This window comes from Manis javanica, chromosome 18, assembly GCF_040802235.1.
Source record: "Manis javanica isolate MJ-LG chromosome 18, MJ_LKY, whole genome shotgun sequence".
NCBI classification, from domain to species: Eukaryota; Metazoa; Chordata; class Mammalia; order Pholidota; family Manidae; genus Manis; species Manis javanica.
Genome location: NC_133173.1, coordinates 4,197,956 through 4,215,772, shown reverse-complemented (window position 1 = coordinate 4,215,772; position 17,817 = coordinate 4,197,956). Strand labels below are relative to the sequence as shown.

The 17,817-nt window shown below is 55.7% G+C and overlaps 1 protein-coding gene across 13 annotated transcripts in view; it reads left to right on the top strand.

Moving 5' to 3' along the window:
• ZNF710 (zinc finger protein 710) overlaps nucleotides 1-17,817 on the top strand; it is a 62,597-nt gene that overhangs the window by 27,606 nt on the left and 17,174 nt on the right. Inside the window, exon 1 of one of the 13 annotated variants that reach the window (XM_037000682.2) lies at nucleotides 8,045-8,394. The exons of the other annotated variants lie outside the window; for them this stretch is intronic. The gene's annotated coding sequence lies outside the window, so the exon portion shown is untranslated. Of the gene's footprint in view, nucleotides 1-8,044; nucleotides 8,395-17,817 lie in introns of those variants that run through there. 13 annotated transcript variants of the gene reach the window in all.

Here is a 17,817-nt window from a genome sequence, read left to right as displayed (position 1 = left end):
TTTGTGCAGCAGGCTGGCTTTCCGGCCTCAGCACAGCCCATACTTCTTGCACGCAGGGACAGGTCAGGCCCACACGGCCTAGTGCGTGGCAGAGCCGCACAGCTCCTCACACAGCTCGCCTGAGTCCGCCTGGCTCTTTGCCGGGGTGGGAAACCCTGTTTTTGCTAATACCTAGTGGCTGAGTCAACAACGCCCGGACGCGTATTTGGTTAGCAAATAGGAGCAGCAGCTGGAGCTGGCCCACTGCCTTCCTAGCAAAAATGCCCTCTAAAAAGGTCAGCCAGGACCAGCTGCATGATTTAAGGGGCCTGGTGCAAAAGGAAAACGCGGCCCATGAAAGAAAATGAGTTGGAATCCAAGATGGCAGCAGCCATGCTGATGGAATCTGCAGGGGCCCACGCGGGGCAGCCCGGCCTGCGAGGGCCTGACGCATTGGGGTGCCAACACTGGGCTTCTCTTTGGTGACACAGGCTCTACATGCCCACTGGCTGCAGGTGCCGATCCACCCTCCGCGCACCCTGCCGCGCGAGCAGCTTTTCTCGAGGGTTGGAGTGGCCTCCGCACCAGCTTTTTCTTCTCTGCCCCATTTCCCCCTTTGTAACCTCGGAAAACTCGGAGACCCTCCGACCCTCCATGGCTCCTCCATGCCTTCTTCCCCTGCGCCCTTGCTGCCCTCCCCAAGACCCCACTACCGCTTCTCTGCCCCTTCCCATCGCTTTTGTCCCCTCCCGTGTCGGCATTGTAATGTCTCCCACCTGCTCGTCGGGCGCCCGTTTGACCATGATGCCCCTCTGAGGGCCTCGGGCCAGCATGCCCCTCGCATTTCCAAGGCCTCCCTGAAGGGGCTCGGACGAGCACCTTCCCCGACCAGGGCCGTCCCTCCCTCAGCCCCTGGCTGGTCCAGATGGTCTCTGTCCCCTGGGAGCCTGCAATGAATGCTCATTGTTAGCATTCGGCCCTCACAGTGTCCTCCCCCGACTCAGCTGTCAGCCCTCCTGCCCCAGTGCAAAGAACGCCGGCATGTGCTTCCTGGTGGTCCTGCCTGAGCCCTGGTGGTCACCTGGATTCCAGAGGCCTAGGGCTGGGGGCGGGGCATGTGAAGGTGCAGCAGGTAAGCCCGGCGGGCCACGGCCTGGCCCAGCCCTCCACACCCTCTCCGCACAGTAACCAGAGAGTTTTTAGAACAGCCACCTGGTCACTATACTTCCTGGTCTAAATGCCTCCTCTGGCTTTCTGATGCCTGAAAACGGCATCCAGACCCTCGGGTGGCCTCCAAGGGCCTGTCCTGGAGAGGCAGGCAGCCTCGGGTTGCCGCAGTGACACAAGCCATGCCTGGAAGAATGCAGGAGGTCTGGGAAGGTGGAGAGGAGAGGAACGGTACGAGGAAGGGGTGGCTCAGAGCACCGGCAGAAAGCAGAAACTGGGACTGGCTGTGGGGAGAGGGCTTTGGGAAGCAGGCCTGGCCCGCTCAGCTCTGACTCAGTCCCTTACCTTAGGAGGTGGTACTCAACCCTGCTGCACATTTGAACCACCCAACGGGCTTTTAAAAATTACAAGAGTCTCAGGGTGAGCCCCTCCTGGTGTTTGTGTTGGCTCCCCGAGGGCCACGTATCTGGGAATCCCAGGTGAGCTCTTTAGGAAGGTGTCTGGTCTCGTCGGCAGCAGGAACATACTGGGACTTTTCTCTGTTGACGGCTGCCTTGTGCCATCAGCCCCAAGCCTCTGGCCAGAATGAGCTAAGGGAGCGCTAAGCAGAGATGGGGTCTCTGGAGAACCGGAAGGGACCAGCAGAGTGGGAACTGAGGCCTGATCACCAGTGAGTACCAGTGATTAACTATAGGCAGCAGAGCCCGGCGTTTGGGGCCTTCACCCCTGCTGGCTAGGATGAACAAAGGCTGCCCTGGAACATTGTAGCTGACGTGATCTCCAGCAGCTGCTGGTGATTGTGGCTGTTAGAGCATCTTCAGCCTCCGGATCCTCACTCTCTGGACCCTGTTCCCTGACCTTCAAGTGTGGCATACCAGGATCTGTGCTTGAAGATGCGGGTGGCGGGGCAGGGCTGAGCTCTACCCAGGTACTGACTGGCCCTCAGCCCTCAGGCAGTGAGTGGGGCTGGGCAGGACCAGAGCAGCCGGTGGCCATGGCTGGTTTTGAACAGCCTTGCCTGTGTCCCCCAGTGTGCGGTCCAATGTCATTTTCTGTGTGCCATGCAGACTGGGAAGCACAGCAGCTTCCCATCCGTGCGTCACGAGCACATTACTTCCTGTGTTGGGCGGGTTGAGTAACGAACCAAAGGTGGACCCAGCAAATGCAGGGAACAAGTCACAGCTCACCTGCATGCTCTGTTTCCTCGCAACGTTTTATTTTGAAAATGTGAAGCCTAATAGAAAAGCTAAGAACCTTTGTGTAGATTCACCGGTTGAGTGTTTGTTTTGCCACATTTGCCTTACCTTGTCCTCTTTCAGTTGGTTTTGCTGAACCGTTTGAAAGTGAGTTACAGGTCCCATGATGCCTCACCCCTAAACACTTGGGCAGTTATTTTAGGAGCAAGGACTTTTCCCTGGGTTACTGCAACGCTATCATCATTCCTAAGAAATTACATGATTCAATAATACCTAGTATACAGTCCTACTCATGCAACCCCAATTGTCCTCCAAAAATGTTTTTTAGGCTCTTTTCCTGATTCAAAAAGGCTCATGCATTGCATGTGGTTATTATGTTTCTTTAGCTTCTTTTACTATAGAAAAGTCCCCCTGCTTTGTGTGTCTAGAAAGAGTCCAGGCTGGCCAGCTGTCTTGTAGAATGTCTGATTGAGTCTGGTCAAGTTAAGTTTGCATGGTTTTGAAACTGGCCTGATAATTGCTACATTGTGTCTATAAAAGACCTAAGGCAGAGGGTACAGTTGAGGGTATCTCCTGTGTCCTCTACCCCTGCATGAGTCATGGAATGTCCTGTCCAGCCACCCAGAAAAAGAGATGGCTTTACTAACATTGCATTATCTTTATAAAATGTTTCAGCTGCCTATGATTATTTCACGTGATCCACAGCAGGCCTGCCTGGTTGGGCAGGGGTTCTCTTCTTAGAGTGGATCAGAGTCTGAGAGGCTGAGTCTATGTCCAGGTCCACGCCTTAGGCAGAACTGGACCAGAGCCCAGCCCCTCTGACCCAACTCTGGGTTCCTGCACCTTCTGCCCTATGGTGACGTCCCCGCCCCCCAGGAGACCAGGCAGAGCTGATGCCTTTGCTGCGCTTGCTCCAGGACCGGGTGAGCTACGAGGTGGTGTCGCCCAACCTCAGCTCTGGACCCAGCACCTGCGCTCCTGAGTGCTAGACTGAGAATACTGAATGTCCTCAAATACGATGTGACCTTTCTTGATGACTGAGCCGTGGTCGCAAGTTTAGGTATTGAAGTCGCTCGCCCTGCCCTGCATGGCCCCGGGCTGCCGTCTAGTAGTTTTCGTGCTGCACTCTCGCCATCAGCTGTCACAGCCTCCAGCCGTGGCACCCCTGCCACCTCCCTGCTCCTCCTGATGTACAGCTTGCGTCTGCTGTGGGCTGGGAAGCCAGATGGTCAAAAGGCCGCGAGTGAGGGGTTCCGTCCCGTGGTGGGAAGTGACTGTGACGCCGAAGGCCCCCTGTGGAGGCACCCCCATCAGATTTACTGCTGGGCCGTCTGAGCTCCTTGGTAGAGTCTGCAGTTCTCTATTCTTGAGTGAATTTGAGGTTGCCAGGGAAAAGACCGCTGGACAAGTGGGGTGTTGCTGTTATGTGTTTCAAGTTCAAAAGGCCTAGAAAAGACCAGGACATACAGCAGAAGTGGCTGGTGAGAACGACCAGTGGCTGGGATGCCTAAGCTCGGGCTGGGGCATAACGATGGGTCCCAGGGCTCAGACTGGCGTGCTCCACTCTCCCTGCACGGAGATCATGCTGCCCTCACCTAAATAGGCCGTGCTAATACCCACCCCGGGGTTCCCTTCTCTCCCAGGGAGGGGTCCCCGGCGTTTCCCATCTTGTTAAAGCCTCATGCCGATATTCTGCAGGCTTCTTCCCCCAAGGAACTTTCTCTCCATTCTGTTCCCCTTGATTGTGTTACTTGGACAGGAGCCCACTGAATTCTGTTCTTTCTCAAAGAAATTTCTCTTCTCTTAAGCCCATAAGCGTGGTGTCCTTTCCGTTTCTCAGCCAAGTACTGCAAGGACCCAAGAGCAATCACAATTTAATTTAACAGTAACTTTTTTTGCCAGCCCTTTTTGCCTATTTGCTTTTCATTTCATTTTTTTATCAAAATAATCCATATGCATCTTTTTAAAAATATCAAAGAAGGATGATGATAAAGCAGCAGGCCCCGCCCACCTCCCTTGAGAGACTCCAGCCTTCCAGACCCAGAACTGTTTTCGATTCTTTTACTTTTTCCTTGCTGTTATTCACATCTGCAACAACATGTTTATCCTTGATTTGCTTCTTGATTTAGCAATTTTGGACATTATCTGTTGCTTCCATATCCTTGCTTTCCCTGTTAATATCGCTCTATCTCAATTTGGGATTAAATCTGCAGTATAAATGCTGTTCACCCCTGAGCCTAGCTAGCACTGAGTTCATTCTTCTCGGTGGCTTAGTTTTCCCTGCGTCCGATTCTGATTCTTGCCAATACACCCAAAGATCCAATCTCTGTTAGTTCATTATCAATTCTATTTTTCTTCCCTAGACTTTGGGATAGTCTCACCAGTGAAATTCTTTAAAGCTTTTTCAGAACAAATGAAAATTTAGTTCATTGTTATGCATTAAAATAATTGCATGCCACCTCCTCTGGAAAGGCTTCCCTGACCCCCACCTCCTCAGGCCCCCTCAGGCCCCCACAGTCCCGGTTCTTGTACTCTCCTGTTTTCTTGCCTGCCGCCCCTCCCCTGCCCCTCCCCTGCGAGTTCTTGCAGGCAGGGCTGGGTCTGGTTTCCTACTCTCTCCCTAGGGGTGCACAGCAGCTGGCTGCCACATAGGAGGTGCTCAATGAATATCATTGGAATTTGCCGTTGCGGGATTGACAGGAATGATGATACGCTCTAGATCGTTCGATGAAATTTCCGACCTGCACTCCCTTGCATATTCCAAGTGCCTCTTTTTTTGGCTTCCCTGTTGGAGTTTGGAGGCCCTTCCGGGCCTCATCCAATAACAACAGCCTTTCCCAGATGAAGTCAGCAAAGGAAGGGTATTCTTTCCCAGATCTGAGGTGCACCCCACCCCACCCCACCCAGTTTAGCCTCGAGCGTCTCAAAGCCTCAGATTGGTCCTTGTCACTTTATGATCCCAACCCCCCGCCACTGAGCTCACAAGGACAGATTGCTCAATAGACGAGTAAGGTTGAGACTTGCTCAGTCAATCAATCAATAAACCAATCAGTCTTCCTCCATCAGCTTCTCTGTTCCCAGGCATTTCTCATTGTCCAGCCTTTAGATGATCAAAAGGAAAAAGAAACCTCTGCATTAAGGTGACCCCATTTCAGGTTTTATTGTGACTCACTGAGTACCGGAAGAGAGGAGGAGCAAAAGACAGACAGACAAAGAAGCGGGGAACCAGGGACATTCACCTGTGGTCTCCGAGGGACATGCCGGAGACGTTCAGTCACTAGGCTGAGGGCCGCACACGGGCAGTACACAGCTTTGCCCAGGAGCTTAGCGCCGGGCCCGGCCATGACTAACGTCTGACTGCGGGAAGGAGGAAAGGACAGCAGTCCAAATCCAGGCCTGCGGGGTTCCCCGGAGACCCTGTATATTGTGCCGCCTTGGGGTCTTGGCTAACTCAGAAAACTGGTGATCTGTGACGTGACGACAAACCTCAGTGTCCACAGAGGCCCCTGCCTTGTAAGGACACTGACCCAACAGTTGGCAGCCATTGAAAAGGACTCACCCACCCTCTCACCCTCCTGGAATGGGGGCCCGGCCTGAGCAGGCAGCCAGGCTTCCTTGGAGCAGTCCCTGGGGAGGACACCCCATCCCAGGCCCATTAGAGCATCACCCATCCTCAGGTACTGGAAAGTGAGTGGACGCAGCCCGCGCTGGCCTCTGGGCTGCCTTCCTCCAGGCCCCGCCACTGCGCTCCTTCCTACTTGGGCTCCTGGCTCCCAGCCGGGGCAGCGCCGGGAGGGCTGCGCATGGGGTCACCTGCGGCCCCGCCTGAACGGGAGGAAGCTGCGGCCAGGGCCCACCGGCCCTGAAAGGAAGCTGATGGCCGCCGGCCTTGCCCCTGCACCCCGAGAGGGGTACTGAGTTTTGGGGGAAGCCTTTAAAGCGGCTCTTTGATGCTCCTCCAGTGGAAATGAATTTATTTCTTTGTGTTTTTAGGAATTAACTTGCAGTTCTCAGCCTCCCCCTCCTTCCCTTTCTGCCCAGAAAGGAGAGAAGGAGAGAAGAAAGGGTCTGTCTTGTCACTGTGACTGGCGCCTCCTGTGAAGGAGGGTCACTGCCTCGCCCGCTCCTTTCAAGCGCTCCTCTCTGCCTGGCGCTGCATCCGCCGCTGGAACATTCTCCCTTTCAAAGCTCCTGTCTTTCTCTCCCTTTGTGTCTCTGCTCTCCCCCCTTCTCTGCCTGCCTTTCCGTCTCCCTCGGGGGGATCACTCTCTGCTCCCTCTCTTTTTCCCCCTTTTGCTTTTCTATTCAGTTCCTTTTTTTTTCCTTTTTTCCTTTTTTCTTTTTGTTTTTGAATAGTGCTTCTATATCCAAGGGATGGGACCGGTGGAGAAGTCGGTTTATTTGAGCGGGGAGAATGTGAATGTTTTCATTTTTCTCTGTTGCTCTGAATGTGTTAAAAATCAGTGTGGATGCCTTTCTCCAGGCTCCCACTTTGAGAGGGGAGGGTGCTGGGGAAGGGTCTCCACCAGACGAGAGGGAGCCGTGCACCCCAGGTCAGGCAGCTCTTGTTGAGAAATCCTGCCCTGGTCACCAAGGGCGGTTGGCTAAAGGCCTGCAGGCATCGGACATGGCCCCGGGGACATTCTGCCTTTCTGCCCGGCCCCAGGGTGGGCTTTGATGCGAGGGTGAAGATCAGAGGTGGACACAGATCCCCCAAACCTCCCTCCTCTGTGAGAGCCTGGCCTTCCTGGCAGGCGGAAGTGTGGGAACACATATGGAGGCAGGGTGCAAGGAAGAAGGTCAGGTTCACACACAGCACCACAGTCGCGAGCATGTCCCCGTCCGCCAGGGCGAGGGGCACAGTATCAGATGGACCCAGGGTCCTTGAGAGGAGACTGGAAAACTGCAACAGTGGAAGGGAGGCCAGAAGGTGTGGATGGCCAGCAGTCCTTGGAGTTTAGACCGGTGATGATTGATAGAAGGTTTGACGTGTAGGAATCGTTGCAGGGCTGGGACAGAAGTGTAGGTCTGGTGACATCAGCAGAGGTGGGAGTCGAGGCCATGGGAGGAAGACTTCTCCGAGGGAGCCCCCCAGGACAGGAAAGCAGAGGCCAAGGCCTGAGCAGAGGCCACTGGGATGAAGGAGGCCAAGGGAGCAGGAATGGAGGGCAGCAGTAGGTGGCTTAGAGCCGGGGAGGGCAGCAGATCTGCTTCTGGCTCAGGGGGAGCCCCGAATCAAGCCTCTGTTTGGAAAGGCCTACCTGTGACCTTCGAGAGGACAGTTAGCTTCAGTGGAGGGGACAGAGAGCGGGGTTCCAGGATGATGTGGGAACTGACTCCCTGTTGGGGTGGAGAGAAGGCAAGAAATGGGGCCCTGCAGGCATGATGCAGACGCTGGGCCTGAGGCCTGGGGACCCGTGTCTTCCCTGCAGAGGGTGGGTCTCAGGCTGCAGGTCTGGAAGCCCCTTTGCACCTCCTCAGAGCACAGGGGAAAGGGCAGGCTCTGCACCTCCAGGAGCCCCAGGAAGCATAGGACACCTGGGGGGACACTGGGGGCTTTGGGTGATGTGGAGCAAAGGGTCCAGGCCAGAGTTCGCTGGCACAAGCCACCAGGCCTGGAGGTCTGGCTGGTGGGAGCCTCCCAAGGTCAAGCCGTGTATCTCCTTCCTCTGCCACACCCAGCACAGCTGGCCCTTGTAGGCAATTCATAAGTGTTTGTTGAAGTGTGAATTGCATCTGTCTTTACCAGGTGTGGGATGGATGCAGCACAGGGCACAGCCAAGTGCTATGTAAATTAGAAAGCCCCGTCCAAAGAAGGACCCCATCCCCTGAGCCCCCAGGGAACAGGGCATGGCAGGGAGGGGTGGTGTCCTCCTCAAGGAAGGCTGCGGCTGTGGAGGAAGGAACGAGTCAGCACCTGACGGAAAGCGTGGCACAAGCAGGAGCGGGTGGGGACCAAGCTGGACATCAAGACAAGTGAGCAGCCTATTGGTGGTGACTGGAGCTCAGGTGGAGGACGTGCCTCGGGGAGGTGGAGCTGAAGCCCCCAAAGGTAGTTTATTTAGCAGACGCGTCAAGTACCTACTGTGTCCAAGTTCATGGATGACACATGCTTCAGAGGAGGAGGGCCTGGGGTTCTGAAAGGCTGGGAAGAGGCTGTCTTCCCTCTGGGTCCGGGTGACTGGGTCACGGTGAGCTGTGGGTAACAGTGTGGCTCTCTGAGGACATCGGGGATCAGTCTAGGGAAGGGATGGAGATGCCCGGGAGCAGGTGCCATCCCTGCAGGAGGGATCCAAGATGGCCAGGTAGGGAATGCCACCGCTGCTCTTCCCGGCCCTGCCTGCCTCTCGTGACACCTGCTGGCAGCCCTGGTGCCTGCCAGGGCAGGTCTGGCTGCCCGTCAGGTTTTTCCAGTTTGGGCAAGAACATCTCATGCTCCATTAAGGCACCACAGCCTGGAGATGAAAGGGGGCAGGTCCTGGCAGGGGGATGAGGGTCTGAATTTGTGAACAGGTTCAGGGGCAGACACGCCTCCAGTTCCAGAGTGGCAGAGGACCTGGTGGTCAGTCCCCTCCAGTGACAGCCATCAGGGAACAGGCCCCTCCGGTAACCAGCAATGTGGCCCCAGGCAAGGTATCGAGTGCTGCTGCCAGTAGCAAACAGGCAGGGCCAGGCTCTGCTGCAAGCACTTGGCACATTTTAGCTCCTGAGGCAGGTGCCCTCAGTGGTGCGCAACCCCACCTGAGTACGGAGAAATAGTCACACCAATGGGAAGTTGCAGAGGAGGGATTTGAACTCAGGCCTTGAGACTCCAAAGGCTCTGCTCTGAAATAGTGCTTCTCAATTGATGTTTTAATTTATTATGATTTCTGGTCCTCACAGACCGATACCTTATCAACCCTGCCTGCAAGTCACAGCGATGTCAAATTGCTATAAAAATTTCTAAATGCTGCCCTGCACGTGGCAGCAGGCACCAGGGGCCCTGCTCTAAAGGCCTTTCTGTGCCTTAATTTCCTTATTTGTAGAACGGGTGTGATGCCACTAATACCAGCCATACAGTGAGTGGCCAGTATTAAGTCAGGTAATGATATTGCACCTGGTGTGGGCACAGGCTGGCGCTGGAGCTCTTGGGACAGCCATCCAATCCACCAACATCAGGATTTTGCCTGTCAAATGGGAATAAGAGCACTGCCCACATGGGTGCCACCCCTGCGAGGCCAGCTCAGAACCCAACAGAGAGGGTCCAGTGGCAGCGCCCCTGGGAAGGGCTTTGTAAACTGAAGGGGGCTGTGCCCTCATGAGTGGCCTTGTTCGTTCCCCTGCCTTTCTGAGTCCTAGAAGAACTTGTGTTTCATCCTGCACTTTGGCACCCAGATCTGGGCCTGGGGCGTTTGGAGGAAAGACTCCCCCACGCCCGCTGGAGGCAGCCCCGTGTGCTCCTCGGCTGGGACACTGCCCCGCCAGTCCCTGCACAGTGCAGGGAGGAAGGGGACCCTTGCTCTAGGCCCCCATCCTGGGGGCATCCTGGGCACATCAGTGTCAAGGAGTTGGTACCAGCACGGGGGGTCTCATTCGCCTCGTTCTCAGAGTCTCCCCATCACGCCATGACCCATCGAGGCTGTGTGCTGGAGGCGGGTCATTGAGCTGGTCAGAGACAGGCAGTGCCCAGTGATCCCAGAGCGAGACTGCACTCTGGTGAGTGGAATCAGGTCTGTAATTCATTTAGGAATTTGGTCTTCTGCACCACCTTGATGAGTTGTGAAATTCCAGCGTCTGTGGCAAGGGCCTCTACACCAGGTCCACCAGGAGAGGCCTTCCCACCTCTCCAGGGCTCCTCTCTGGATCCAGGAGCCCAGGGGACCCTCCTGGCCCGACAGGCACTGGGGTCAGGAGCCCCCAACCGCAGGCAGCCCAGGGCCTCCTTTGTGGGCTGAGAACTTTCAGGCAGAACCTTCTCTGAGACCAGTTTCATTTCCAGCCTCTCCCCTTGCACGTGATTTGTTTACTTTTTCTCCCTCAAAATAGCAGCTGTTTTTCTAAGTGTCATGCTCTTACGACTCTTCATGGGATCTTTAAGAGGTATTTTTAGTGATAATAAGAATACGAATACCAAATATTTCAGGGCCTTAGGTGAGTCACATTGCGTGTGTACATATACTGCAGTGGTAAAAGCAAGAGATGACCATTTATCAAGTGCCAGCCCCCATGCCAAGTACTGTCACTCCCATTATTTAATCTTCTCCGATGTCCCGTGGTATAGGCAGCTGTTGACCCCATTTCACAATTGAGGAAACTGAGGCTCTGAGAGTTGAAGCTACTGGCCCAAGGCCACACAGCCAGGAAGTGGCCTGCTGACTCCAGTCTCCTGCTGCCCTCCGCCCAGGGGCACCCCCCCTGCACTCCCTGAGGGGCCTCAGAGCCCACAGCTGTCCCCACAGCAGCGAGAATGGTGAGGACACCCCCAATGGGACCATAAACACCTCTAGTGAAAGCCAAGCATTTGCCTGCAGTCACCTCTGCTGAAATCATTTTGACCCTTAGGTCACAAACCACATGCATGAATTTTAGCACCTGGGTACGCATGGCCCAGAGCTCCCCACTCGGCAGCTGAGGTCTGAAGTGCTGAATGTCGTCCTTGGTGATCCAAACAGGAGAGGAAAGCCACTCCGGGCTAAGCTGGCCCCTCGGGTACCTTCTCTGGGGACCTGCCCTCCAGTCCTCCCACCGCCTGCAGCCTGCAGATGAGGGGCCCTCCTGCCTCTCCCCGTTAGCTCCTGGTAATATACAGACCACCCCCTACAGTGCCTCGCAGGGATACCCCCATACCGAGGCTCCAGCCTCCCCCTCTCCTGCCTTCTCTGCCCCAGTCTCTCCCCTGAACCTCTTATCTCCTGACTGCATTGCGGGCTCCCCCACCGCAGCTAGATGGCAGGGGTCCTCAAGCGTGTGTGGGTCCTGTCCCTTAACTCACTGTACAAAAGTGTCATTTGTCGGGTGACCAAGAATGGGTTTGCACGCTGTCCTGCTTGCCGCTGACGATAGCCTGTGTGGACGGCGTGTGTCTGATGTCTGTGTGTGTACACGATTAGCCCGAGTGTATCCCCAGCTGTCCCTGCCGCCAGGAGATACATGGAGGCTTACATGAATGAGAGAGGCACTCTTTACTCCTCTCCTGGCACAAATCCATCCTCAAGTTGGGTGTGTGGGTGACTGCAAAATAAATGTTGATTACGGCATCGGCTCCAGGAGGCAGCCCTGCCAGGGGCTCTGCTGGGAAGGAGGGAGAGGGCCATGTGCCTGGCCACACGTGCTGCCCGTTCTCACCCCCGGCACCTTCCCCACCCCTGCTCTTCTGTCCCCCAGCGGCCCTTCTCCAGCCTGGGCGGGCCCTCCTCGTCTCTCACTGCCTCTGCTGGGTGGGCCTTCCTGGCCAGCTTCTCCAGCACTTGGCCCCCCAGCCCCTCGGCCCCACCTTTGTGGGCTCGAGCGCCAGGGCCCTGCTCACCGGGTCATGAGCTCTGTGAGACTCCTCGCAGCTCTGCCAAGCAGGAACCACCGTCCCGCACCACAGGCGAGGAGACTGAGGCCCATGAGGGGTGGGTGGACAGTGCAGCCCAGGCTCTGGGTCTGGCTGCCTCCCCGAGGGCCGGTTTGCATGGAAGAATGTTTCCCATCCCTTAAGTTTAGAATGAAAAAGAAAAGCAAGCTTCCCCTTCCGTGGTGCCCCGCACACTTAGTGCTTGTTTCCTGTCTGGTACTTTGCTCCCTTGCCGCGTGGGTATTAGTCTTGTCTTCCTGACCAAATCGTGAGGCAGCTGAGGGTGGGGATCTCTGTGTCCCACCAGCAGCCAGGACCAGCCTGGCTCGGGAGTGGCTGATGATATGGAGAAGAGCAGTGGCCCCCAGGAACCATCCTTCCTGCACCCCCGTCTTGTTATCACTCGTTACTTCCCTCCTTTACCTTAAAGGCACAAGTGTCCGTGTTAGACCCAAGAAAGAAACCCCAACTCCACCTATTCTTTGGTATGTCTGGTGACTTCAGCAAGTCCCTCAACTCCTCTGTGCCTCGGTTCCCTCCTCTGTAAAGTGGGTATTGATGTCAGGGTTCCATGCTCTGTCTGTGTGATCTCATCAGGTACAAGCCTTACCTGAAGGGATGTCTCAATACATTCACTGTCTCCATCCTTCAGATGAGGAAACAGTCCCAGTGAGGCCGAGGAACTGGCCAAGGGCCACACAGCTTATGAGCGGCAGAGGTGGGGTGCAGGCCCTCTGCTCGTCCACAGAGCCAGGTGCTGGCCTTCTCCGTTCCCACTCACCCTCTGCTACAACCCGGCTCTCCGTCCTCAGGCCCTGCGGTGCTAAGCGGCCTTCCCGGGCAGATGGAGAGCTGTCACATCATCAGCTCCTCTGTGGGCTCAGCAGGCCCGGACCCTGGGACAGGCCTTGCCCGCCGTGCCCGGCAGGACAAGCCGGGAGCTTTTCTGAGGGGCCTTTGGGTCCCAGGGCTTAGAGGAACAATACCCGGGGCCTCCTCCGGGGCCCAGCAGTGCACCACGAGCCTGTGGGGCTCCTGAAGGTCCAGGGCCCCTTTCTGCTCCACGTGACCTTTGTCTCCCAGAGGATTTGACACCATTTTCCACCAGCCCACCTGTTCTCTCTCTCACTTTGAGATGCTGGGGCCACAGCCGGAGTCTGCCTGCTTTATTTTCTATGGTAAATCCCTTTGTTTCTCCTGCCGTTTCTCATCACTCCAGATTAAACACAGACATGTAGGAGGCAGGGGTTGGGGAGGCTGGCAGGGCCAGGCGCTGGTGTGACCCTCCCCTCCTGGGAACACAGGAAAAAGGGAAGTAAAAAGCTGTGACGTGATTGTAATGGCTCAAGTCCCACCTTTACCTTTTACTAGTTGTGTAACTTGGACAAGTAACTTTTCCAAGCCTCAGGTTGCCCATTTGTAAGATGAAAGTTGAATTGCCCGTGTCCCTATCATGTGTCTGGTCCATAACAGAACTCAGTAAACAATAGTGAAAAGGAAACTGGAAAGAGCTGCCAGCACTTACTTCTGCCTGACGCGGCGGAGACGGGGACGTGCGTAGGAGAGAGCGGGTCCTCCCTGTTCTCTGGGGCCGATTAGATCCTGGTAGAGTGTGTTTGGAAGAACGGACCAGTCTCACCATCCCGTTTGGACTGAGAGGGCACTGGGCACCCACTGGGTGCCACGGCCTGGGGCCAGGCCGTGTCTCATTCTCACAGGGCGAGGGGGTGCCTGGAGGGGCAGCAGGGCTTCCCCGAGCTGCCGTCAGTTCCTGCTGGAGCTCTGTTATGAGGGATTCTGGGTCTGCCTCACCCCAAGGCCCTTGCCTCATCCTGTGGGGTTCCCCGTGAGCCCTCAGCCCCTGGACACCCCCCAGCTGTGTGGAGAGCCTGGCTAGCGGCAGGCCGGGGCGCCCCTCTGGGCTCTGGCTGTGTGACTTTGGAGGTGGCCCGGTGGTCTGAGTCTGTGCTGGCAGAGCTGGGGTGATGAAATGGGCTTTTTTCCTGTTCTTCCTTTTTTTTTTTTTTTTTAAGTGAAAGATAACTGTCTCCTGAGATGACAAGAGAACGTTGAAGGAGATGAAAGAGTGAAAGGGAGGGACCAGAGGCACATGACAGGGGGGGCTGGGCCGTGGCTGCGGAGAGGGGAGAGATGGAAGAGGAAAGGAAGAGGGGAATGAGGGACCAGGGCAGAGCGGAGGAGGGGTTGCCACGGAAACGGGAGGGGAGGCTGAGGGCGGGGCTGGCGGGCGGGGCCAGGGGGACGGCAGCCCTGAGGGTTCCCCAGGGCTGCACCAGGCTCCTCTGCGGGGAGACGGCTCTGGGGAAGACGATGGCTCCGAAATCTCATCCCCACCCAGAGCAGGCAGGGTGGGGAGGTGACCTGGGCAGATCCACTCTTCCTGCAGGGGACTCCACGCCTCAATTTACACAACCCTAAAACGGAAAACGGTGTTCCCTACCCCACAGGGCTGCCTGGGGGGCCACAAATGCGTGTGCTCATCACAGGGTCTGACAAGCCCCAACAGGGTCTGATGCTTCTGCTGTTCCTTCATTGGTGAGGCTTATCTTTGTCCCATGAGCTTGGAAGCCCAGGCTTGGCTTTTCCTTACGTTAAGCAGATGATCTCTGGGTCTAGGCTGGTGTAGCTGTATGGCTGACAGATGGGCTTTTTGCTTCTCAAATTGGAGGGGTACAGTGGAACCTTCTGGAAACATGAGGCCCACTGTCCTTTCCCCTGGGAACTGGCACTGGTCCTGAAGCTGAGGGAAAGGAAGGGGGCAGGGTGGGAGGTTTCCACCCAGGGCTCAGCAAGGGACCTTCTTTTTCTTTGCCCTTGAATGTGGGTCTTCGCAAAAGGGCAACTTGAATTCATTGCATCTGTGCACTTTTACTAGGACTGCAGTGGTGGACACACAGACTGCTTCTCTGCCCCTGTTGAGGCTGTGGTCTAACTGCGAAGCCGGATAGTAAGCAAATAGCTATATATCATTGAAATGTTTGATAAAGTCCAGGAAGAAAAACTGCTTAGAACTTGGGGGACCAGACCTGGTTGGGGAGGTAGGAGAGAGTCGGGGAGGCTTTGGGAGGGAGTGACGCTGACTCGACAGCTGAAAGATGAGGAAGAGCATCCCAGGCGCAGGGAACAGCATGTGAGAAGGCTGCATGCAGGAAGGGCTGTTAAAGAAAACGAAAAAAGCTGCGGGTCCAGAAGGTATAAGGGGACAAGCAAAACACACTCTGAAGTTGCCAAGTAGGCAGAGACCAGTCATGAGAGTTCTTATAGGTCCTTGGGGATGTGTTTGAACTTGACTGCAGAGATGGAAGTGACTGGCATTCTGAGCAGGGTGGAATGTCGGACTGACTATTTTAGCATCTGAGGTCAAGGGGTGGCTGGGAGGCCCAACTCTTGAGAGTTCAAGGTGCCTCCTGCAGGTGAGCTGGAAGGCAGAAATCCCTTGCTCCCACACCCATTGTGCCCACCCTCACAGCCCCCAGACCATGAGGGTGAGCGCCCTGGTGGGGGGGCCCGCACTTGTAGGGTGGCCACCGTGTAGGACATAGATGGACCGATACGCCATCCCAGGTGAGTCCCCGTTATGGGGTAGGGACCTCGGGGCCTCAGTTTCCGCAGTCCCCAGCATTCCTTCTGCAACAGCTGATGAAGGGTTGAAAACCAGCCTTGAGGTCCACAGGCAAAGAGGCCGAGTGCAGGGCCTCCAGTGAAGCCACTGCCCTGCAGTGGAGAGCCCTCCTTCCTCCTGCATGTGAAGAAACCTGCATCTGCCCAGCAGGACTACCCAGGGCCCCCAGTTTCTGGGGACCCATTGACCTCAGATCAGAGACACCACATCCCTCCCACCCCAGCATGGACAGAGCTGCTCTGTGGACGGGCGCGTCCGCATGTGCCGCTGGTGACGTGTGCAGCTGCTGCTCCATTAGGGTAGGTGGGCTCATTGCCATGAGGGTCAGAGAGCGCGCAGCTCAGCTCAGGACAGCAGGGTAGTCACCGAGGGCTCCCCAGGTGAGAAGCAGGGGACCAGGGCCCCTGCGCCCTCCTGAAGGTGCCTCAGTCCATCTCCAGCCACAGCTGGAGTGTGTGCTCCCTCCTCGTAGGGTCTCCGCCTCAGCTTGCTCAGGGTCCCTGCCCGGCTGCAGCTCGTGACACGCCTTTGCTATTCCTTGGGCACCAGCTCCTGCCGTCCAGGGTGTTAGGCTTGGGGCATGGCCACGTTTCCAAGAGCGGAACCCATTGTCCTCAGTTCTAAAAGGCTGTGAATGGGGCCCCGCTCCTGTGTGGACCGCCCGTGGAGGTGTGCGCTGGGCAGAGCAGCCCTGGCTGGGAGACAGGAGGGAGCCCACCGGTGTGCATGGTCCCATCTTTGGGGAGGGCACCCCATTTGCCCCCACGCCAGGTCACTGTGAGAGCCCTCCCAGCTCCGACTAATTAATTTGGAGAATCAGAATCAAGTGGGGATATTTGTGTGTGTGTGTGTGTGTGGTACATTTAATTTTTTTTCATTTTACTTTTATTTTTAATTAAGGTGTTATTGATATACACTCTTATGAATGTTTCACATGAAAAACATTGTGGTTACTACATTTACGCATATTATCAAGTCCCCACCCATACCCCAGTGCAGTCACTGTCCATCAGTGTAGTAAGATGCCACAGATCCACTATGTCCCTTCTCTGTGATATGCTGTTCTCCCCGTGATCCCCCATGTGTACTAAACATAATGCCCCTCAGTCCCCTTCTCCCTCCCTCCCCACCTGCCCTCCCACGCCCCTCCCCTTTGGTAACCACCAGTCCCTTCTTGGAGTCTGTGAGTCTGCTGCTGTTTTGTTCCTTCAGTTTTGCTTCGTTGTTATACTCGTTGTTATACTCCACAAATGAGTGAATCATTTGGTACTTGTCTTTCTCCACCTGGCTTATTTCACTGAGCATAATACCCTCTAGCTCCATCCATGTTGTTGCAAATGGTAGGATTTGTTTTCTTCTTATGGCAGAATAATATTCCATTGTGTATATGTACCACATCTTCTTTATCCATTCATCTACTGATGGACACTTAGGTTGCTTCCATGTCTTGGCTATTGTAAATCGCGCTGCGATAAACATAGGGGTGCATATGTCTTTTTGAATCTGAGAACTTGTATTCTTTGGGTAAATTCCTAGGAGTGGAATTCCTGGGTCAAATGGTATTTCTATTTTTTATTTTTTGAGGAACCTCCATATTGCTTTCCACAATGGTTGAACTAGCTTACATTCCCACCAGCAGTGGAGGAGGGTTCCAAGTGAGGAGATTTTGAAAAATACAATGCCAGGCTCAAATGCTAGCTGAACCCTGTGGAGCCAGGATGTCTGTCCTTAGAAGACTTTGAGGCCACACAGATAGAGTGGGAAGAGATGGTGCTTCTGGCCGTGGGAAGGCCATCCCTCATCTCCTTGGGTCCAGGGGTCGCCATGACCTCTCTGGAGGGCAAGGCCTCACCCAGTAGCCGCTCTACAGCAGCCAGGCCCACCTCAGCCCTCCACCTGTGAAGGAGAGCTGCAGCTCCCAGGATGGATGGCGGTGCCCCAGGCCAGGGAGAGCGGGAGGGGAAGGCCCTGCTGCCACAGGTCTGTGGGAGGAGCTGTTCTGCCTGGAAGGGTGCATCAGGTGGGAAGAGCTCAGAGCTCCTAGGCTGAGCCCCTGGGCATGCTGCCAGCTCAGGAACCTTCTCTGTGCGGCGGGAGGCCAGCCCCCAGGGTGGAGCAGGACTGGCGGTCAGGCTGGTCCAGGGGTGAGCAGTGCCAAGCATCTGTAGAACTCAGATGAGGATTTCCCCTGGGTTCCATTCATTCATTCATTCGTTCTAGGTCCCCTGGTGACTGCCAGCTCTTCCCTTCCCTTTCTCTATGCTGGTGTTGTTCTCTCAGGTACCCCACAGGCC